At 43.6% G+C, this 23,585-nt stretch overlaps 1 pseudogene; it reads left to right on the top strand.

The window, feature by feature from the left end:
• Positions 1 to 19,441: 19,441 nt before the first annotated feature.
• Positions 19,442 to 19,536, top strand: LOC130889601 (U6 spliceosomal RNA; annotated as a pseudogene).
• Positions 19,537 to 23,585: the final 4,049 nt, after the last annotated feature.

Below are 23,585 nucleotides of genomic sequence, written 5' to 3' on the forward strand. Positions count from 1 at the left end.
TGGCTCAGCAGTTAAGAGCACTGGCTGTTCTTCCAGAAGACCCAGGTTCAAATCCCAGCACCCACAAGGCAGCTCACAACTGTCTGTAACTCCAGTTCCAGGGGATCTGATACCTTCATACCAATGCACATAAAACAAAGTTAAATAATTTTTTTTTAAAAAAGGAATAAGATTGGTACACAGAATATGCCAAAATTAGCAATTTTTAGGGTTATTGAACAGCACCTTGCTGGGGAGCTTGAGTAATATCTGATGAATATTACTTGACCTGTCCAGACGGACTCCATGGACTTAGAGAATTACAGCCACTTTGACTGGATCATGAAGTAGTCAATGCCTAAGCCCACTTCGCTCCTCCAGAAAGCTCACTCACCTCGCCGAGCCTTTGTCTGCATACCTTTCCACTCCCAAGTAGGCATTCTTGATTTCAATATTACCCTCACTTATGATTTCTTGGTTTACAAATATCAATAAAAACACATTTCTTGTTACCATCAATACAAAACAAACAACAACAAAACCCTAACATCCCTGCTTCCTGCCAGGTACCATGATAAAAGGCTGCATCCATCACATTAGTTAATCCCAGCACTTAGGTATTCTATTCTCGACCCTTCTGAAACTTAAAACATAATTCCCTAGTGGAAATTCAAGTCGACCTGCCTCCAGATCTATCCTTAACTTTGTCATTGAAAGATAGACATGGAAAATCTCAAGACATTTTAATATAGAAGATAGATTTGAAGTTGAAATCACAGACTCTGAGACCATACAACAATTTAGACAAGGTATAGCAATGTACACGCTCCTAAATAACCACCAGACATTCTGCCTGCCTTGCCTGCCATCTCTATGCACTGCACAGACCTCCTCCCAGGGTCTGCCATGATATCACACACACACACACACATTAAAACGGAAGGCATTTTCATCCCAGCTAGCATGTGGGTTCCTCAAGAAAGCAGCCCACTTTTTTTTGTTGTTTTCTGTTTGTTTGTTTGTTTGTTTTTTGTATTTTGTTTTTCAAGACAGGGTTTCTCTGTGGTTTTGGAGCCTATCCTGGAACTAGCTCTTGTAGACCAGGCTGGTCTTGAACTCACAGAGATCCGCCTGCCTCTGCCTCCCGAGTGCTGGGATTAAAGGAGTGCGCCACCACCGCCCGGCCTGCAGCCCACTTTTTTATGCTGGCGCCTTGGCCAAGAGCCTGAGCAAAGGAGACTCCTGGAAGTATTGCTGAAAAAAGAGAGAATACTTAACTAGCACAATATAACACAAGTCAGTTCTCAGTGAATATAGAGAATTTGGTTGACAAAACATTGATGTGCTATTGCCTTAAGGGAAAATTTAAAAAAAAAAAATCTGAAGACTTCTAAATAAGACAATGAATAGTCACAGTGGAACACATCTTCACTCCTGTTCCCACAAACACTACTCTTCACCCTTCCAGTCCTCAGCAGAGTTGGTGGTAAGTCAACTGTGGTGGCACACACCAACAATCTCAGCGCTCTACGCGCAGATACAAGAGGACTGTGGCTCTTAGGCAGACTAGGCTACATGGGTAGACTCTGTCTGAACTCCACCCCAACTCGTGTGTGTGTGTGTGTGTGTGTGTGTGTGTGTGTGTCTGTGTATAGTGATTATGATGATGGTGATGAGACAGTGTATATAACCTAATGAGTTCCTCCTTCCTGCTTCTGTGCAAAACTGGGAATTTGGTACAGAATTCCCCTTTCTAATCCGAGCAGTATACAAGTTCTGTCTTCTAACAAAGGTATCCCTACCTTAACCTATGAAGGCTTCTTCCTCCAGGGCAGGTGTTCTGCTGGGGAGGGGAAAGTCCACAGAGGCCAAGAATTCTGAGGAGTCAAACATGAAACAGCCACATGTTGTGACTGCTAAAGACTGTGTCACAGTGGGCCTCCCAAAGTTAGGGTCAAATCTAAGAACAAACAACAGCTAGCCAATACATCCATTCTTTAAACAACAACAAAAGTGTTGAACATCACAAATATCAGGAATGTTCACAATAAAGAGCTCAAAATAGCACGGGCGCTGACTCTGCGGCAAGAAAATCAGACATCGAGCGAGCAATGTAAGTAATGAGATTTACAAAAGAGGAATGTGAAGACAGACACCCTATCCTGGGATACTAACAACAAGGGGATCCAGCTAAATCTGGGAAGGGCAGTCATCTAGGCTGAGATATGAAAGATACGTGGGAGTTAACCAGGCCAAGCTAGAAAGGGCATTCCAGGAAGAGGAAATAGCATATACATAGCTCTTCATTAATAATAGTAATCATAATAAATGCATATATATAGCTTTCTTAATTCCTTTTTTAAAAATTTTTACATATTTATTATATATACAGTGTTCTATATTATATATATTATATATACATGTATGCCTGTAAGCCAGAAGAGGGCACCAGATCTCACTATAGACAGTTGTGAGCCACCATGTGGATGCTGGGAATTGAACTCATGATCTCCAGAAGAGCAGCCAGTGCTCTTAACCTCTAAGTCATCTCTCTAGCTCAGCTTTCCTAATTCTTAAAGGTGATAAGCAGACAGCTGGGAGAGAAAAGTCATCAACAGTATCACTCAGAAGTGAAATTTAAATTCTACAGTGCTAACCTGTCAGGCAAAATGTGCTCATTGTAAAATGGAAGTTATGGGGAAACCAAGTGCTTTCTGGTTGGCTTTGAGGTCTGGTCCACAGAGAGAAATTCATGCCTGGTGCTGTAAACTTTGCTAAAAGCCCCATGGCTCAGGGGATCATAGTTCTAAGGGAGGAACCTACTACTTCTGTTTTACCAAGTGGTTATGTTAACAAATTGGCTTCTAGCATTTACATTACACCCATAGAGTAACATGGCTTTCAACCTTCGCTAAAGAAAACTCCTGCAATTAATGAAGATCCTGGCCAGGAGGTGGTGGCACACACCTTAATCCCAGCACTTGGGAGGCAGAGGCAGGGAGATCTCTGTGAGTTCGAGGCCAGCTTGGTCTACAGAGTGAGTTCCAAAACAGGAACCAAAGCTACACAGAGAAAGAGAGAAGAAAAGCTACAGAAAAGAGAGCATAAGAGCTGTAGGTTGGGGAGAGTGCCGGCAATGTTGGGCGTGACCTGGCTGTGACACCCATGAGCTCACTGCAGTCACACAGTTATTCACACAGGACCTGTACGAGATCAAGCCAACAAAAACAGTCACTATTCCAGGAAGCTGCATTAAATGGATCAATGAGTTACAAAAATACAACAGGAGAGAACATGAAACTGGAAAGGGGACATGTTGTTGGGAAGGAAGCTGTTGGGCATAGATATGATACGTATATGGAAGTTGAGAAGGGCTGAAAAAGACAGATGTTACGCAGACCATCAAGAACATTAGAAGGCATACTCAGAAGTCAGACTTTATGGCACATGTGGTGAAAAGAGGGATCTGAAGTAGTAAAATGGCATATGAGATTTACATTTTGGGGTGTTTACTCAAGTTGTAACTCGGAGAGTGGATTTAAAAGCTGCTGGAAGAGAATGCTGAGGAACTTTCCAAAGGCTTTTATTAAAGTCTGGGGAACAAATGGCAGTGTTCTCGTTCAGGGTGGTGATAATAGCCAGTAAATATAAGATTGGCCAGTTCGGCTACGTGGGATTTCAGAAGATAGCTGGCAACTCACAAGGAGAGAGGAAGTAGGGGTTGAATAGAGAAGTAAGCCCGTGGAGGACTTGGGATCTGAAGGCATTCACTTAAACACTTCTCTGAGCAGCTCTGACATGTCAACATCTCTCCTCAGGCCTGGGAATATGAGGATGATAAAACAAACATCTCTGCTCACAAAGAACTTGAGGCCAGAGAAAGAAACATAAAGACATGAATATTGAACCATGTGCTAAACGTGTTGCAGTTATGGACTGACTGAGTTGTGTGCTCCAAAAGATGTGGTAAAATTCCGACTCCCCAGGGAATGTGACTTTATTGGAAATGGGCTGTTGACATATATAATCAAAATAAGATGAGGTGATTACAATGGGTCTTATAAGACCAGAGGAGCCAGGTAGTGGTGGTGCATGTCTTTAATCCCTTCACTTAAGAGACAGAGGCAAGTGGATCTCTGTGAGTTTGAGGCCATGTGAGTTTGAGGCCAGCCTGCTCTACAGAGTGAGTTTCAGAGCTACAATGTCTTGAAAAACTAAAAAAAAAAAAAAAACTGACAACAAAACCCAGAGGAGATAGAAACACACTAAGCCACTAAGCAGACATTCTTATGCCACAGAGGTTTAGAACCATGCCAGCACCTGACGTCTGTTTCAACTGTGCCCACTGGTGTTTTCTGGTTGGATCTGAGGTCTGGTCCACACAAAGGAAGGCAGGAGGATTGTTTGACCCCTGGAGTCCAAGACGAGCCTGGGTAACATAGTGATACGAGAGAGAGAGAGAGAGAGAGAGAGAGAGAGAGAGAGAGAGAGAGAGAGAGAGAGGTCTATGAACCTGTTCTCCTCATGTGAGACAGGGGTAGATACTGGAAAGATCCAGATGCATCTATAAGCCAAGGAACACCAAGGATTGCCCACAACTACAAAGTGCAGAAGGAATAGGCAAAGAAAGTCTTTCCTTATAGGTTTCACAGGGAATAAAGGTCTACCTTTCTGACTTTTGACTTTTGTTTTGTTTGACCTTTTGTATAAAGGTATTGCTCTTTAATTGAGTAGGCTTGAGCTTGCTGTGTATCGCAGGCTAACAATCCTCCTGCCTTAGGTTTGTGAGTGTTGGGATCATAAGCATGTGCCATCAAACTCAGCACTTCCAACCACCAAATCTGTGAGAATAAATCCTTGTTTTAGGTCACCCAATTTGTGGTAATTTGTTACCGCAGCCCTAGAAAATTCTGGCAGTGCACAGTAAGTCACCAGAGATCATAGATTATGGAGGAGCAAAATGGCTAATATAACAGGAGGATAGAGAGCAATGTTATTAAAGGTTTTTGTTTGCTTGCTCACTCTTGTGCTTGATTGACTGATTTATATTTTAAAAGTTGGTCTTGCCGGGCAGTGGTGGCACAAGCCTTTAATTCCAGCACTTGGGAGGCAAAGGCAGGTGGATCTCTGTAAATTCAAGGCCAGTTTGGTCTACAGTTTGGTTCCAGAATACACTTCAAAGCTACAGAGGAAAAAAAGTCGTCCTTGCTATGTAACCCAGGATAGCCTAGTGCTTATTCTATAGCCCAGTTGCCTCAAACTCATAGTAATCCTCCTGCCTGGGCCTCTTGAATGTTGTAATTGCAGGTGTATACATAACAGCAGGCAGAGGTTATTGTTGTTGCTTTGTTGAAGAGGGGGTTTTTACTGTTGTTTGGGGGTAGGTGTACAGGTTGTTGAAGAGGGGGTTTTTACTGTTGTTTGGGGGTAGGTGTACAGGTTGTTGAAGAGGGGTTGTTACTGTTGTTTGGGGGTAGGTGTACAGGTTGTTGAAGAGGGGTTGTTACTGTTGTTTGGGGGTAGGTGTACAGGTTGTTGAAGAGGGGTTGTTACTGTTGTTTGGGGGTAGGTGTACAGGCTGGAACATGTGCACCTGTGTGTGTCTCTGTATGCATGTGGGGAGGCAAGAAGTTGTCTCCTGTCAAGTCTTCCTCCTGCTTTTTTACATGGGGTGTCTCACCAAACATAAAGCTCATTGACTCAGTAAGATTAATTAGCACACCACCATACCACACATTCTACACATGTCTTTGTTAGGGTTTTATGGCTGTGAAGAGACACCATGACCACAGCAATTATTATAAGGGAAAACAGTCAATTAGGGCTGGCTGCAGTTTTGGAGGTTTAGTCCATTATTGTCATGGCAGGAAGAATGGGGGCCTACAGGCAGACATGGTGCTAGTAGCTGAGAGTTTTACAACTGGATCCACAGGCAGCATAAGAGACTTCCAAACTGGGCATAGCTTGAGACCTCAAAGCCCACCCCCTACACTTCCTCCAATAAAGCCACGCCTCCTAATAGTACCACTCCTCATGAGTCTATGGGGCCATTTTTATTCAAACCACAACACATGTGCTAGATATCTGAACTCAGGTCCTCGTGCTCGCACGGCAAGAACTTTAACAAGTGAGCCACCTCCAGAGCACCACAACACATATTTGCACATATAAATGTTGAGAGATATTCAGTTCTTATTGGTAGTTTGGTGTTGTAAGACTTTAAGACAATTCTGAAGCCATTTCTGACAACTCTGAATCCTCTCAGCCTCCGTGCCATAGTGCTTCCCCTCCTCCACTGGGAACCAAGGACCTAATAGCTACACATGCATGTACTCAGTTCCTGAACAATTACCCATATACGTATGTTTTGATTCGGTCCCCTGGGAAATGGGATCAAAATGACCTCTTACCTCATCTGATCTGGCAATAGCTCTCCAGTCAATTATTAGTAATAGCCCTTGTGAATAAGCCAATCACAACCCCCCTTGCTTCTGTGGCCTTCTCCTTTAAAAGTAGCCTGTACCAGCTATTCGAGGTCTCTCGGCTTCCCGAATGCTAAGGGACCCTGTCATGACAGAATTAATAAAATCCTCATGCTTTTGCATCGGCTGTGGTGTGTGAGATGCGTCTCTGTGGGTAACTCCTCCTCGGTGTTTGGATGCTAGAATCCAACATTTGGTTCCCTGACCGGGAATCGAGTCGCTCCCAGACACTCTCTAAACCCAGTTGGAGGTATAAAGAAACGAGTTCATTTTTATGTCTGTCTGTTTGTGAATTGTGTATCTGTTTCTGTGTAACTGTGAATCAGTAATCTGAGAATTGTACTTGGCAGGGTCTGTATTGAAACGGGCCTAAGGGAGGAGGCAGACGCGTCCTGAGATCCCTTGCCCCAGCCCTGAAAGACGTTTCATGGGCGTTTATGGGAGGGAGGGGCGACCAGGTCGCCCTAGTCTCCAGGGGAGGCGTGATCCTCCATCTGTATTTTTGGATCTGCTACCACGCGGCTTCTGATTTTGAGTCTATATGTCTGTCTTTTTGTTCTTGTGTATTTTCAGTTCTACACCAGAGTGGTGGTGAGAGCACCAGCTTCTGGTTTTGAGTTTATGTCTGCCTCTTTGTATTTTTGTTTTTGTATGTTGGTTTGTCTTTGTTAAAATCCACCTGCAGGAATTCACAACCTGGCACCAGCCCCCTGGCAATCATCAGTTTCCCTGATTCCAAAAGCAGCCACACCGCTGGAGGAGGCGGTGGCTGCCCCTCCCGGAGCCTTTTGTCTTCTCTCTTTCCTGTACAGGAGCGAAAGAAACCCAGAATCCAGGCACCTCCGGTTCTTCCTGATATCCAGCTCAGGCGTGATAGACTTCTCCCTCCTTCTCCCCTGGAGGAAGAACTTCATTCCTGAGGAGCCCCGCTGGTTGGGCCCTAGCCCTGAAAACTTCAGTACTCAGCATCTATGCTGGGACAGGAGAGGGATGTCCGCTAGGGAGAGAGTGACTTCCCAAGCATTTCCCCTTCGCTCAGTAGCAGGCCAATTACAATACTGCTTTTTTCTGCCTCTAATCTTTACTTACAACCCTTCCTTCTCTTGGGACCCTCAGGCTGTGACCAGGCTTATAGAATCTGTTCTGGTTATCCATCAGCCCACTTGGGTGATTGCCAACAGCTCTTACAGGTGCTCCTCACCACAGAGGAAAAGCAGTGAGTTCTCTTTGAAGCTCAAAAGAATGTCCCAGGAGCTGACTGCAGGCCAAGCCAATCACCGAACGAGATAGAGGATGGGACACCTTCCCTCTGACTTGACCTGAATGGGACTTCAATACTCCAGCTGGTAGGGAGCAGCTCCGCCTTTATTGCCAGATTCCGATTGGTGGGTCTGAAAAAAGGGGGGGTTGTAAAGCCCCCCACTAATCTGCTAATTTGGCTAAGGTAAGAGCAATAGTACAAAGGTCTGATAGTACTCCTACAGGATTTTTAGAAAGACTATTGGAGGGGTACAGGATGTACGCACATTTTGATCCCATGGCAGCAGATCGCCAAGCCCATGTAGTGATGTCTTTTATAGGCCAGTCAGCATCAGACAGCAAGTTGCAGAGAATGGAGGGACTGCAGAGATGCTCCCTCCAGGACTTAGTAAAGGAAAAAAATTAGACAGATAGGGAGGCAACAGAAGACAACAGCTGCAGACTGCGCACCTCAGACAGAGCAGCCCCTGAGTGGCCCAAAGCAGACTTCAGTGAGGAGGTATGGCCCTACAGGACTTTGGGCTCGAGACACTTCCCAAAGCAGCTGCTGAGCAGAAGTGGGTCAGAGAACAGCGACAGCCAGCTACTGAAGCCGTGCTCTGCCCACCTGAGAGGCCTATACAGCAGCCACAGTGACAGTACTGAAATCCCCCCCTTGCTTATGCTGTGCACCCAGGTGTTCGATTCTGAGGTGTATGGGGGAGTAAGTGGAGGGGTTCCCCCTCGCTGTGTCTAAAGCATTTGACTATGGATACAAGGGCTGCTGATTATTCCTGAGTGTCCCACGCTTTTATTAGGAAAAGACCTGTTGGAGACTTTGACTTCCCCTACTGTGCTCCAGGGCTGTAAAGAAAAGCAAACTGCTCTTTGCCATGGCCACCTCGCTGAGGAAGGCTTTTCAGCCACTGCCAGCTGAATCCTCCTCCCAGATGCCTCGGTCACAGCCCAAGCCTGGGAACTCTGCATACAGCCACCTGCCTCTACAGGCAGCAACTGACTGAAGTGAGGAGGGGCCCAGGAGGTGCTGGAGCCCGATTCCAAACAGCCTTCCTGAGCTGCTTGCAAGTTTCACAGGGAACAACTGCCCCCAGCTCCCAGACCGCAGCTGTGGGAAGCTTGGGGTACAGCAATGCCCAAGCAGAGCCGGTTTTGGTGGCACATGCCGGTAGGATTTGCTGAAGAAGGCAGGGCAGCAATGGTGAATGAGCTGGGCAGCCTACTTAAAGGGACATCGGCCGGATTGCAGAGAAGCTTTTTCTTACCAGGACTAAGAAGATCAAAGAAAAAATCTTCTCAAGGTTTGGCATGCTCAAGGTAATTGAGTTTGATGGTAAAACTTCCTTGTTGCCCAGAAAAGTCAGGGTATAGGTAAGACTGGGGAAAATTACATTGTGCATACAGACCCCAGAGTTCAGGACAGGAAAAAGGATAAATAAAACCAGATTAGCCTTTGGAATCTGGCACTAAAGACTGGGTACAGCTCCTCCCCCAGCCCTGTTCTGTGTGCAAAACACCCCGTCTCAGCTTGAACTAACCCCCTATGAGATCCAATATAGGGGACCTCCCCCCTTTGGTTTCCTAAGGCCCCTCATAACCCATTTGCTCACAAACCCGATCTGCAGGCGCAGTTGAAGGCTCTCCAGCCCTCTGAGCCCAGGCATAGAGACTCCTGGCCACCCTGACACCTGGAAATCTCACATTTATTCCAGAATTGACGCCTGGGGTATATCCGGAGGGACATGAGAAAAGCTGCAGCACCCCACAGCCAGAACAGCAGCTGCCCACTCATACCTGCAATCCACGCCTCCTCAAGCCCTTGCTTTGATACCCCTGCCCTCACCCCTGATTCCTGTCTACTAGTAGCAGGGCTAGCCTCCTGGGATATCCGAGATACATATCCCCCACAGCTGCCCCGGAGGCTGACAAAAGATTTTTTCCTGGAGGAAATATTTGGGTGCGGGGATTCAGACATCTCCCCCTCTTGTCTCCCAGGGGCGAGCAGCGGGACTGTCTCCATGGATGTCGGGAAGGACTTGGAGCATGAGATGGTATTTAAAACCAAGTACTATCTGACCAGAGCCTGCTGTTGCTGGCCGGACTAGACCCTCCCTAAAGGGGCCCTAGCTATCCCTGCTGCTGCCTGCTGGACTAAGCTACTCTCCCTGCTTCTTTGCTGGCACCTCTCAACACCAGCCCGGGCACCGGGAAATCTCACACCTGTTCCAGGTTGGCGATTCTGTGTATGTTCGGAGACACCAGTCCCAGAACCTTGAACCTCGCTGAAAGGGACCCTACACCTACTGCCCTCAAAGTGGACGGTATTGCAGCCTGGATCCATGCGTCTCACGTCAAGCCTGCACCTCCACAGACGACCCAGGACCATCCAAATGAAAGCTTCAGCGTACCCAAAATCCTCTCAAGGAGGCCTGATTCTGCCAGGCTTGCTGATCTTTGCCCTGATGTTTATACCTCAGGACTTAACCTGGACCCTGACTGACTTTGAGACTGGGCAAGCCTTAATACCCCTGAATACCTGGTTCCCCTAGCTAACTTTTGACCTGTGTGAGTTTTAGCAAAAGACTCTTTGGAGGATACTGAGCAAACCCCCAGAAACTTTAATTTGTATGCAAATATTCTGAATGATATATTTGTCCGGGGGGGCGGGGAAGCAAATTGTGCAGTATGGGGGCGCCTAAAATATTTTATTGTGCTGCCTGGAGATGTAAAACCAATGCCAACGTCTCCTGGTTGAGGGCTAACAAAAAGAACTTAGTCTCTTTCACCTGTACCACACACACACAAAAAAAAAATCTAAAATCACAATCACTTTCACTAAGAAAAAAAAGAGCTAACCAGTTAACAGGCAATACTTGGGGTTTATGGTTATATGATCCAGGAAGAAAAGACATAGGGATTCTGTTCGCCCTGTGAGTTGCTGTAACACCTCCAATGACCACAGTACTAGGGCACAACCCGGTATTACCTGACAGGGCCAGCTAGCCCTGCTGAGGTAGCCCCCTTGCCAGGGCCCTGGGCCCCACTCCTAGTCCTAAGAACCCTTCTGCAACCCCTGCTTCACTGCTGGCAAGCTCTAATATAGGCCAGCAACTGTTTAATCTGATAGTGGGAGCCTTTTCTTTGCTAAATAGTACTGACCCCAGCTTGATACAATCTTACTGGCTATGCCTGTAAGCAAGACCTCCCTATTATGAGGGAATAGCCTCATCTGGCAGTTTCAACGATATCACCTCTCATATGTCCTGTAATTGGGGACAAACCTAACTCTCCCAAGTCCCAGGACAACAGGACCTGGTGCCTTCTATTGATCTATGACGGGCCTACAACACTGGTTTGCTAATTTCTGTGTACAGAACCAATTAGTCCCCCAAATTTACTAATATCTCAATATTGAGATATTTGACCAAATAAGAGGAGAAAATGTAAGACTTTTTTTAAAAAATATTTATTTATTTATTATGTATGCAATATTCTGTCTGTGTGTATGCCTACAGGCCAGAAGAGGGCACCAGACCTCATTACAGATGATTGTGAGCCATCATGTGGCTGCCAGGAATTGAACTCAGGACCATTGGAAGAGCAGGCCATGCTCTTAACCACTGAGCCATCTCTCCAGCCCCCGGGAATGTAAGACTTTAAGACAATTCTGAAGCCATTTCTGACAATTCTGAATCCTCTCAGCCTCCGTGCCATAGTGCTTCCCCTCCTCCACTGGGAACCAAGGACCTAACAGCTACACATGCATGTACTCAGTTCCTGAACAATTACCCATATATGTATGTTTTGATTCGGTCCCCTGGGAAACAGGGTCAAAATGACCTCTTACCTCATCTGATCTGGCAACAGCTCTCCAGCCAATTATTGGTAATAGCCCTTTTGAATAAGCCAATCACAACCCCCCTTGCTTCTATGGCCTTCTCCTTTAAAAGTAGCCTGTGCCAGCTATTCAAGGTCTCTTGGCTTCCCGAATGCTAAGGGACCCCTTTCATGACAGAATTAATAAAATCCTTATGCTTTTGCATCAGCTGTGGTGTGTGAGGTGGTCTCTGGGGGGCGACTCCTCCTTGGTGTTTGGACGCTAGAGTCCAACAGTGTCTAGAGAATGGACTCCAGAGGTCAGAGGAAAGAATCTAGAAAATATCCAATTTCTTGAAGCAGGTTCAAGCAGCTATGGAACAGTACTAGTCAAGCAAGCAAGAAAGAAAATAGCAATAAAGTTCCTGCTGGGAGACAAGCCCAGCACTTCCAGATTGGTGATGTAATATCAGGCTATTTTAATTTGCCATTCTTTCCTCATAAAAACTTTCACAAGATTAATCCACCAGCACAAAGGAAATATCTGCCAGTCATGTGTTGTGGAATATTATGTGAAGATGTGTTACTTCTGTTCATTCTGTGGAACATTTGTTTAATGATGCAAAGACGTGTCGCAGTCTTTTATGTTGCATTTGTTTAACTCTTTGAAGCTGTGTTACTTTGCCTGCCTAAAAGACCTTATTGGTCTAATAAAGAGTTGAACAGCCAATAGCAAGAAGGGAGAAAGGAGTGGGCAGAGAGAATAAATAGGAGGCAAAATCTGGAAAGAGAAAAGATCAAGGGACAGGAAAAGGGGGAGCAAGAAAAGAAGGAAAGCCGGGCGGTGGTGGCACACATCTTTAACCCCAGCACTCGGGAGGCAGAGGCAGGCGGATCTCTGTGAGTTTAAGATCAGCCTGTTCTACAAGAGCTAGTTCTAGGACAGGCTCCAAAACCACAGAGAAACCCTGTCTCTAAAAATCAAACAAACAAAAAAGAAGGGTGCAGTCACACATCCAGACACAGAATAAGAAGGAAAGAAAAGTAAAAGTTCAGAGGCAAAGGTAGATGGGATAATATAAGAAAAGCTGGCTAGAAACAAGCCAAGCTAAGGCCAGGCATTCATAAAAAGGAAAAAACCTACATGTGATTTATTTGGGAGCTGGGTGGTGTGTCCCCAAAAGAACCAAAGAGTAAAAACAACCAACCACAGTCAAATGTCTTCCCAACTCTAAAGAATAAAGAATAGTTTATACTCCTGTTTGGAGCAAAAAATGAACAAGGGATGTTAAAAAAAATGAATCAAAAATGAGATCTCAAGAAGTGCCCACATGTCCCAGATCATCTGGGATTTGTAGTTCCTGTGGTCTGTTTAGAATGGGGATACTGGGTATTGTATTTTGTGCTAAAAATGTTATTCCTAATGTTAAAAGATTGATAACAGAGTTGGGCAGTGGTGGCGCACGCCTTTAATCCTAGCACTCGGGAGGCAGAGGCAGGTGGATCTCTGTGAGTTCGAGGCCAGCCTGGTGTACAAAGTGAGGCACAGAACAGCCAGGGCTGTTACACAGAGAAACACTGTCTTGAAAACAAACAAACAAAAAAGACTGATATAATCTAACTATGACTATGATAACATTTATACTATGAATACGAATATGATAATATGTAAGAGAGAAAGCTGACGGGGAGAGAGCAGCACAGATGTCACTGCAACAACTCCAAAAGCTTCTGGTGGGTTCAGGAAGGGAAGAAAGAGATAAGCTGACTCCTAAGCATATCTAAAGACATTTGGAAAAACCACCTGGAACCAACTATTTTACAAGCCTCAGATATACTTTTCATATAAAAGAGTTTAGAGTTACCCTACACAAAGGATTTTACTCACCCCAGAAGTCATAGGCCAGATTTCCAACTAAAAAGCCTAAGTTGTCGGTCTGATGTGTCACAGAGACCACCAAAATGTCTGTCCTCTGACTGTTCATCTTCAGTAATGCGTTGGTTATTTTTCACCTTTTGTCTCTTCAGATAAAACACTAGAATTAGTTTGTCGACAGCCATAAAATGACTTTCTTGAATTTTGATTGAGGTCGTATTGAATTTAGAGATGAAAGTAATAAGCTGACATTATGGCACCTTCCTATTTATGAAAACAGAGTGACCTTCCATTTCTTTAGTTCTTTCTTGATAGCTTTCATTTGAGTTATTTAGTTTGTCTTACATAGATCTTTATATGCTTTTGATAGGTTTATACCTGTGTTTCATTTTCTTGGGTGCTACTGTAAATGATAGCGCGTTTTTAATTTCAAATTCCACTAACTCACCGAAGGTAAGTACTACTACCTTTTAATTGAAATCATTTTGGTTCATCCAGGTTCTGCCAGGCGTGGTGCACACAACCTCAGAACTCAGGAGGCTGAGCCCAGAGGATTGAGAGTCTGAAGCAAGTCTTGGTTACAGGCTTCAGGCCGCCTTGGCCTATTCAGTGAACCTATCTATAAATTCATCCATTTGTTTTATTTGTTTATTTTCTGATGCACTGATGAAAATTACAAACTTGGATAGTATTTTCCTAATCGTGTTTAGACCAGGAGCTCTATCTTTCTAGTGAGATTCTACAAAGAACAAAATTCGGGGTACTGTATAAATAGTGACGCATAGTCTACACCTGCAGGCATATGGGGAAACCCAGTTTGCCAAAGGAGGAAGCATGCCCCTATTCTCTTACTGCCAGTCCTTGGCATCTCCTCCTGGGGGTAGAAGCAAAGGATTTGCCAAACAAAAGTGTTAGAATGGATGACATCTAAGGTGAACATACATCTTTTTGTTTCCAACTCTCACTCAAATTCCAGAGTACTCTAAGCCACTTGGGATGTTGTAAGAGTGCCCCCCTCCCAGCGCCAGAAAATTTGAAAAACATTTTATAAAGTTTAAGAAATATATATCCTATGTGCAAACACTCAAGACTTTAATTAATGGACAGTCAATAAACCCAGATATCTAGGGAGGCAGACTGTTAGGGAATATTATTTTCTGGTGTGGGACTTTTGTTTCTGCTGTATGTGTTACTGTGGCTGTCTAAAACACCTGATAGGCCTAATAAAGAGATGAACAGCCAATAGTGAGGCAGGAGCAAGGATAGATGGGACTGATAGGCAGAGAGAATAAATAGAACGAGAACTCTGGGAGGAGAGAGAATAGGGAACAAAAGAGAACAAGGAGAGGAGGAAGTCTGGGGCCAGCCACGCAGCCAGCCATGAAGTAAGAGGGAAAGTAAAATATCTAGAAGGAAGGCAAGCTAAGGCCGGGTATTTATAAGAAAGAATAAACTGTGTATGATTTATTTGGGACCTGGGTGATGGGCCCCTCAAAGAGCCAAAAGAGTAAAAAAAAAAAAAATCACACAACAGCAGGCATCACAAATAAAAAGCAGAAACTGGCCATTCTAGGAGAGAAAACACATTGAACTAACAGGATTTCCAGTACAGAGAGCAGCAAAGAGAGCTGAGAATCAACAGAGTAATTCAACAACTGTCCCCATATAATTCCAAGTTACCAAGTTGAAAGATCTGAGTTCACTGCTCAATCAAAAGAGACCCATGCATGACAAAGCATGGTCTTGTGAAATTTCATAACTATAGAGATATACAGATTCTGTATGCTTTAGAAAAACAAAAACGAAATACGCGACAATTTTTAATCAAAAGAAAAAGGAAAAAACCCCAAACATCTATCAGATTGCTTTAGCCTTCTTACCAATGAAGCAAGACTACCAGAAGAATCAGAAATGGAACTTACTTCTTGGACAAGATGCCAAAGACACAGACAACAAAAGAAGAAATATACTAATGGACTTTGCAAAGACTTAAAAATTTTTGTACAGAAAAAGACACAGTAAACAGAGTAAACACAGAAAAAACAAGTCTTACACAGTAATTCACTAAACTCTGTGGCTGCTCTTGTCCATTATACAAATAGCACTGTATTTGCATAAAATTTATACACATTTCTGTACAAAATCCCTAGATCATCTATTATATCAATGCAATCTTCCAAATGCTATATTAACAGTTGTGAAACTGTATTGTCCAGGTAATAATGAAAATGTCTATGCATGCTCCATATAGATACACATGAGCATCAGAGCCCAAACTATTTCTTGATCCTGTATTAGCTGAATCAATGAATAAAGAATTCATGGAGACAAAGGCTATACCTAATAAGGATTAATATCTGAATACATAAAAATACCTAAAATTAATTTTAGGTATTGAGATTAGCCTGAGTTACATGAGACCCTGTATCAAAATACGTAAAATAAATAAATAAATACTTGAAAGACAAAAGTGTAAATATAGGCTAGAATTTGAAGAATTTTAAAACTATGCACTGTTGTCAGGAAAGTAAAATAGTATATGTATTATGGAAGATAGTATATCGGTGCCTCAAAAAATGAAAATCAGAATTATATGATCTAGCAATTCCAGTTCTGCATATATAGCTAGAAAACAAATTAAAGAACGGTTATCAAAAAGAGGGAGGAAAGTGTTGAGAGTATGAGAAAGGGGCACCCTAGTACGAGAGATAGATTCATTCAGCCATTATGAAAAATGATAATGGAAATTCAAAAGAGAAATACCCAGGGACCCTTCTTCTGAGCACAAACCCAAGACGAGCTCTTCACACGGGGCAGGAGGGGTGGTGGTGAGACAGGGTTTCCCTGTGTAGCCCACACTGTCCTGGAACTCTCTCTGTAGACCAGGCTGGCCTCAAACTCAAGAGATCCCCTGCCTCTGCCTCCCAAGTGCTGGGATTAAAGGTGTGTGCCACCACCGCCTGAGTTCTTCAAATCTCAAAGATGTCTGTATGCCCATGTTCACTGAAGTATTATTCTTGGAAAATCAGGAAAGATACGGAACCGGTCTAAATGTGTGTCAGTGGATGAATAAATAAAGAAAATTGATATAGAGTGTTAAGCCTTAAAAAAAAATGAAACCAGGTATGGTTTGATGCCATCCTTGTCTACATAGATAGTTTCAGGACCACCAGAGCTGTTACACAAAGAAATCCTGTCTGGGAAAAAAAATGTGATAAGCAAATGAACTTGACTCCCTACTGAAGACAGCACAATTCAGAGGATAGGCCAACAGTGAGATCCTGTCAAAAAAAAAAAAAAAAAAAGATGGTTATAGTGTCATTTGTTACAGCATTGATGGACATGGGGACATTGTGCTAAGTAAAATAAGACAGATCCAGAAAGGGAACTATTTATTTGATCTCATTTTATGTGGAATCTAGCGTGGGGAAGAGGCCAAGTATATGGAGACAGAGAATAAAATAGTTGTTACCAAGAAACAGTGAGGGGCTGCCGGGTGGTGGTGGCGCACGCCTTTAATCCTAGCACTTGGGAGGCAGAGGCAGGCGGATCTCTGTGAGTTCGAGACCAGCCTGGTCTACAAGAGCTAGGTCCAGGACAGGCTCCAAAACCACAGAGAAACCCTGTCTTGAAAAACTAAAAAAAAAAAGAAAAGAAAAGAAAAAAAAGAAACAGTGAGGGGCTGAAGGAGTGAGAAGCTATAGGACAAACAATAAAAAGTGGCAGATACATAACACGAAGACTCATATTTGGGGGCAAAAATGGACAAAGATGGTTAAAATTAGTCAAAAGTGAGAATTTAAGAAGTGAGCAGACACCCCAGAGCAGTTGAGTTTTGCAGTTAGTGTGTGTGTTAGAGCAGAGTTTGGCCAAATAAACCTATTTTATGCACTTTTGCCAAATTGAGCTATGGGACATGATACTTATTAATTTATCTCAGCATTTTACAATCTGTATGTATTCCATAGTACTATACTATAAATATTTAATATGTAACTTACTTAAAATATTAAATATTACTTGAAACAAGCAAACAAACTCTTAGTTAAAATGTGAAAACATGAGCTTTCTTTGAGAAAGATAAGAACGCAGTTGCAACTTCATTTTTTAATTTTAAAAGTTAGTATTATACTGAACTACATAGTGAATTCCAGAATAGTCAAGACTACATAGTAAGACAAACAAGAAAACAAAACAAAAGTTAATATTACTGTTTGGTTTTTCTCAGCAGGTTTTTCATCTATTTCAGTTCAGTTTCACTCATCCTTAGCCTCTTATAATTTGAAATATATTTAGAAACTACTTAAAACTAATAACATTTATAAAAATCTATGAGGTACAACCAAAACCAATCATACATTTGTTTAACAGAAACATAGCGTGGGCCTGCTTTGTGATCGGCCTTGTCCTAGCTGCTAAGGACAAAAGGTAAACAAACCCCACCAAAATCTTGAACTGCATTCCATAGGCTTACCTCCATAGGAGAGTTAAACACACAGAAATTAGGAAACAACCTTCCTCAAGACCCAGTAGTATCACTTTTGGTACATATCCAAAGGATGCTCAATGGTGCCACAAGGACATGTGCTCAACTATGTTCACAGCAGCTTTGTATGTCATAGCCAGAACCTGGAAACAACCTAAATGCCCCTTGACCAAAGAATGTATAAGGAAAATGTGGTACATTTACACAATGGAGTACTACACAGCAGAAAAAATTACGACAGCTTGAATTTTGCAGGAAAATGGATGAAGCTAGAAAACATTATTTTGGTTTTTGTTTGTTTGTTTGGTTTTTGTTTTGTTTGTTTGTTTGGTTGGTTGGTTTTTGGTTTTTGGAGACAGGGTTTCTCTGTGGTTTTGGAGCCTGTCCTGGAACTAGCTCTTGTAGACCAGGCTGGTCTCGAACTCACAGAGATCCGCCTACCTCTGCCTCCCGAGTGCTGGGATTAAAGGCGTGCGCCACCACTGCCCGGCTGAAAACATTATTTTGAGTGGGGTAACCCAGACACAGAAAGACAATTATCACATGTACTCACTCATAGGTGGTTTTGAAACATAAAGCAAAGAAAGCCAGCCTACAAACCACAATCCCAGAGAATTTAGACAACAATGAGGACACTAAGAGAGACTTACATAGATCTAATCTACATGGGAAGTAGAAAAAGACAAGATCTCCTGAGTAAATTGGGAGCATGGAGACCTTGGGGGAGAATTGAAGGGGGAGAGGAGAGGCAGGGAGGAAAGCAGAGAAAAATGGAGAGCTCAATAAAAATCAATTAAGAATTAATATTTAATTGCAAATGAGGATTGTGTGCATTGTGATCTGATCTGTATTTGGATTATGGAAAGAGTATCAAGTTAATTCATGTATCCATCACTTCATCAACTTCTCTTCTTTCTGAGGAGAACACTAAATATCTATTCTTTTGGCAAAAAGAAAAAAGAAAAGTAAAGAAATAGTTAACAAGCACAGAAAAAGTTGTTTGATGTGACTAGCTATAAGAGAGCAACAATCAATACCACTCCACACCCCATTAGAGCGACCTCTATAAAACAAATAAACCAAAACTAACAAGCATTTGTAAGGCTATTGACAAACCAAGACTCCCGTGCGTTACTAGTAAGGGTGTAAGACGATGCAGTCACAGTGGAAAACGGTCTGCCAACTCTTCATGAAGCCAAGCAGAATTCCCTTATGACCTGGCATCTCTACTCCTGTGTATGTGCCTGGAAGAACTGAAAAGAGGGCTCAGAACGCACCAGCACATCAGTGCTCACAGTGGTACTCACAGCAGAAAAAGGAGGGAACAAACTAGATGTCAGCGGCAGAGACTGGATAAACAAAATGTGGAGCAGTGCGTGCGTGCGTGCGTGCGTGTGAGCGTGTGTGTGCGTGCGTGTGAGCGTGCGCGCGTGTGTGTGTGTGTGTGCGTGCGTGTGAGCGTGCGCGCGTGTGTGTGTGCGCGTGCGTGCGTGCGTGTGAGCGTGTGTGTGCGTGTGTGCGTGTGTGCGTGCGTGCGCGCGTGTGTGCGCACTCAGGCAGCACATAGAGTAAACTGGAACGATACGGAGACGCCCCTGTGCAAGGATGACACGCAAATTCATAAAGTGTTCCATATTTTTTATAAAAATTTTGAAGAATTCTATGAAAGTTCCAATTTATATTAAAAAATAACAGAAACACGATATTTTCTCTGCTACCTTAGTAAGAATCATTCTAAGTGGCTTAACTGGGTATTTTGTCTTCCCTCTATCTTAATAGAGAAACATTTGAAAAATTAAAAAAAAAAAAAAAAAACTCTTCCTGAAACATAACCACTCTCCCCTGCCCGCCCTGTGTCTCTTCAGTTACACACTAGTGATCTATGCACAAGGCGGGAAGAAGGAACTGATTAGTAGACAGCTCAGCCTGCCCATAGCTGTGTTTCATTAAGTTACACAACATGTCACAATCCTTTAATCTGCTAGCCATACATGGCAATGGCCATCGGAAGCTCTAATATCCAGCAACTGCACATTTTAAGCAGCATGCCCTGGTCAGTTTCCTGCAGCTCCACCCAACCTACTTCAAAGAACACTCCCTGTGATCTAAGGACATTTTAACTTCCAACCTTTATTAAACGAGAAGCATGTATAATAGAAATGGAGTTAATCCAAAAGTGACGTTAAATCTAGTAATCTTAGGAGCCTGCTCTTATCTCCCCTTTCATTATACAAATGAGAGTCTTAGCATTTATGAGGCACAAGAATTATTTACACTGAGGGAGTATAGTAAACATTCTTTCATAAAGTAACATTAAATGACAACCTATTAATTTTCTTTTTTCTTAGGATTACAATAAGTTTAGGGAACAAAACTGATTTCAGTCCTTTGATATGTTCACAGATCAAGTCAAATCAAATCTATTCATCAAATGAATTCTCAGAAGAGATTACTCATAGCCAGAACGACTTCAGATGGTGGGAAAGGGTCCTAGCAAAGACCAATCATTTGGATACTTGGGTATGTGTAAGTGTTTAGGAAGTATAGTGACATGCACACTGGAGCATTTGGATACTTGAGTATGTGTATGTGTTTAGGAAGTACAGTGACATGCACACTGAACCAGGGGCCTGAATACTCGAGGGCTTTCAGATTTGACTGCTACTTCCTAACTGTAAACGTGACAGCAGAATGAGAAAAATATTACCTATTTTGACTTACAATGGTGTAATATTGTCGACTTGATAGGGTCTAGCTAGAATCAGTGAGGAGACAAGCCTCTGGACATGTCTAGGGGAATTGAAGTAGGAACTCCCCAAAGCAGGTGGCACCTACCATTCCGTGGACTTTGAAGCCGGACTGAAGAAAACTGAGAAAGCAAGCTGAGCGCAAACATGTCTTCTTTCCCTCCTGCCTGCAGTACAATGTGACTTAGCCAGTCAAGGCTACTCAGCTGTCTCCGTGACCTCCTCTCCATGCCTGACTGTATCCACAAACTAGGAGCCAAAGTAACCCCTCCTCCCTTGCATCGCCTTTGCCAGGTGTGTGTCTCAGGAATGTGTAGTCACTAAGGTAGAAAGAAGGTGCTGAGAACTGGAGCTGTTGCTGTGACAAACCTGACCACTGGGCTTTGAGACTGGTTTGCAAGAAGAATGAGGAAGAGTTTGGAACTCTGAGCTAAAAAAAATCCCTTGACGGATACAAACAGAGCTTAATAAGACTTTCTGGTGGGAGCTGGAATGACCAGAAGGCCAAGAGAAACGAGGACAGTGGAGGAGTGACTCACGGGGTCTCAGAGACTCTGCTGAGAACTTAGTCAGTGACCATTTTCATGTGCTTTGTCTGTTTGGATGGTTAGGTTTTTTTTGGTTTGGTTTGGTTTTTTGTTTTGTTTTGAGACAGGGTTTCTCTCTAACAGTCCTGATGGTACTGGAACTTTGTAGACCAATCTGGCCTTGAACTCACAGAGATCCGTCTGCCTCTGTCTGTGCTGAGATTAAAGGAGTGCACCATTCCCCCCTGGCTTTAGTGTGATATTTTAACAAGAATCTGGATGCATTCTGCCTATCTCCTGAGAAGTTAATGAGGATGAATCTGAAAGTAATGGACTACTTTGTTTGGTAGAGGAATTCTCAAGACAGGACAGCAGCCTGGTCGCGCCACGGCTATTCCTCATTCGCACCCATCTGATTCAGTTCTGTTGTGAAAAAGAGCAACAAGTGGGACAGAGAGGCATTTAAAGAACGTACAAAATGTACGCTTTTGTGGGTGGGGGGAGCTCAAGGGCTGCATCCTTGCATGGCCTCAGAGACTTGACCTGACTAGGGCGGTGAGGATATAAAGAAATGATAAGTGCCCAGGAAACTGGGATCAGTACCCAGGAAGCTTGGCATGTTTATTATACACATTTTAATAGGGAGATAGGGTTATTGTAGGCAGCCAATCAAGGAGGCAGGTCTAGCTGATCTCAGGAGAAGTCTCTGAAGGAGAGTAGTCTTCAGGTCCCAAACATCCAGTGGGGAGAGGGTTACAATGGACATTGTCTTCACACACTATCAACATTGGCACATGACCTCCCCGAGTCTCAACCCCTGGGTTGGGGGAAAGCTTTACCATTTCCCCACAGTTCTGAGGCTCTGGTCCCTGACATGGCTGGTTAATGTCATACTACACATTCACTCAGGACTATACACTCAGGGCTTCCTTGATGTCCATGCTCAAGCAAATTTCAAGTTGCAGAGAAGGGGCATGTTGAAAAGGACTATGTGAGTTACAGAGAATGTCTTGCTAGTTACTGGAGTTATAGGAAATGTGCCCTGAGGGCAAGACCTACCCATCAAAGGCTCCAATTTATAAAAATGCAAATTCATTTGGAAGAGGGAGTGTAACTGAGAATGCCCTGAAGGCGTTCCCTGCTCTTAAAAAGCAACTGTCTAGGAAAGAGTTTCCATGAGTCAGCGCAAGAGTCTACTGCATTTATGATCCAGGAAGGCCAGGCTCCATTTCCAGCTGGCGACAGAAATGAGGCAGCAGAATCCACATGCTAGTAGTTTTACAGGCATGAAAAATACAAGACTGAGGGGGTCAGAGAGTCTTGCATAAAGCTCCAGAGAACCACTGAGGCCAGGCAATGCGTAGCAGGATTAGAGAACCTGATAGGTTACTACATAAAGCCCAAGTTCAAAGGAAACTCAAAGATGCTAAGGATGCCAGGACCTGGGGTGTCCATTAAGGAAAGTGGCATGCACACCGTAGATCTGGCTCAAGAGAAAGGCTGTGTGTGCTGTAGGAAGCAGAGCTGGAGGGGCAAGGCCACCTAGGTCCTCTGGATCCCAAATTATTCCATCTCCAGATCTGCAGGGCAAGGTCTGCAGGACTTGGTGCTTATCCTCCTGAGTTTCAGCTTGTCTGTGGTCTACTCTTTGCTTATTATGCCCCCATTCCTCTCCTTTGAAACAGAGATGTTTATTCTGTGTCATATATTGAAAGTCTGTGACCTGGTTTTTATTTGCAGGGGCTCACCATTAACTGCCTGTGTCTCAGAAGAGAATCTGCACTTTCTTTTGAACAGTGTTGGAATTCTTAAAGATAATAATATTTATTTACTTATGCAAGTTCCACAGTGTGGATGTGGAGGTCAGCAGATAACGAGAATAGTTAGTTCTCTCTTTTCACCACATGGGTTCCAGAGATTGAACTCGCCTCATTAGTTTTGACAACAAGCTTCTCTACTTACTAAGCCCTGATGGGGACTTTGGAAGTTGAACTGATGCATTTTACAATATGAACAATCCATGAATCTACAGAGACAAGAAGTAAAAGGTTGTGGCTTTGAAAGTAGTATTGTCTGTGATAAGTATTTTGAAATCCCCAATGGTGGCTTCCTCCACCGACGCAATCAGTCAGATCAGGCTGAATTAAAAGTCCAGTTTTAATGAGAAGGCACCCCCAGGTGATCTCAGGGGAAGAAGAGAAACCACATGGCAGATCTAGAGTCCAGAGCTTAAATACTCTGTAGGCATGGTCTTGGGCAGTTACAGGGGAGGAGTCGCCACTTGGTGGGCTTTCTAAGCAGCAGGGGTTTGGAATGGGAGATGTGGGGGAAAGTTCCCAGGCAAATGTCTGGGTGGGGTTTGGAATGGGGCCCAAGCTGGAAAACCCCAAAAGTTTGGACGTCAAATTAATATGG

This window comes from Chionomys nivalis, chromosome 1, assembly GCF_950005125.1.
Source record: "Chionomys nivalis chromosome 1, mChiNiv1.1, whole genome shotgun sequence".
Taxonomy (NCBI): Eukaryota; Metazoa; Chordata; class Mammalia; order Rodentia; family Cricetidae; genus Chionomys; species Chionomys nivalis.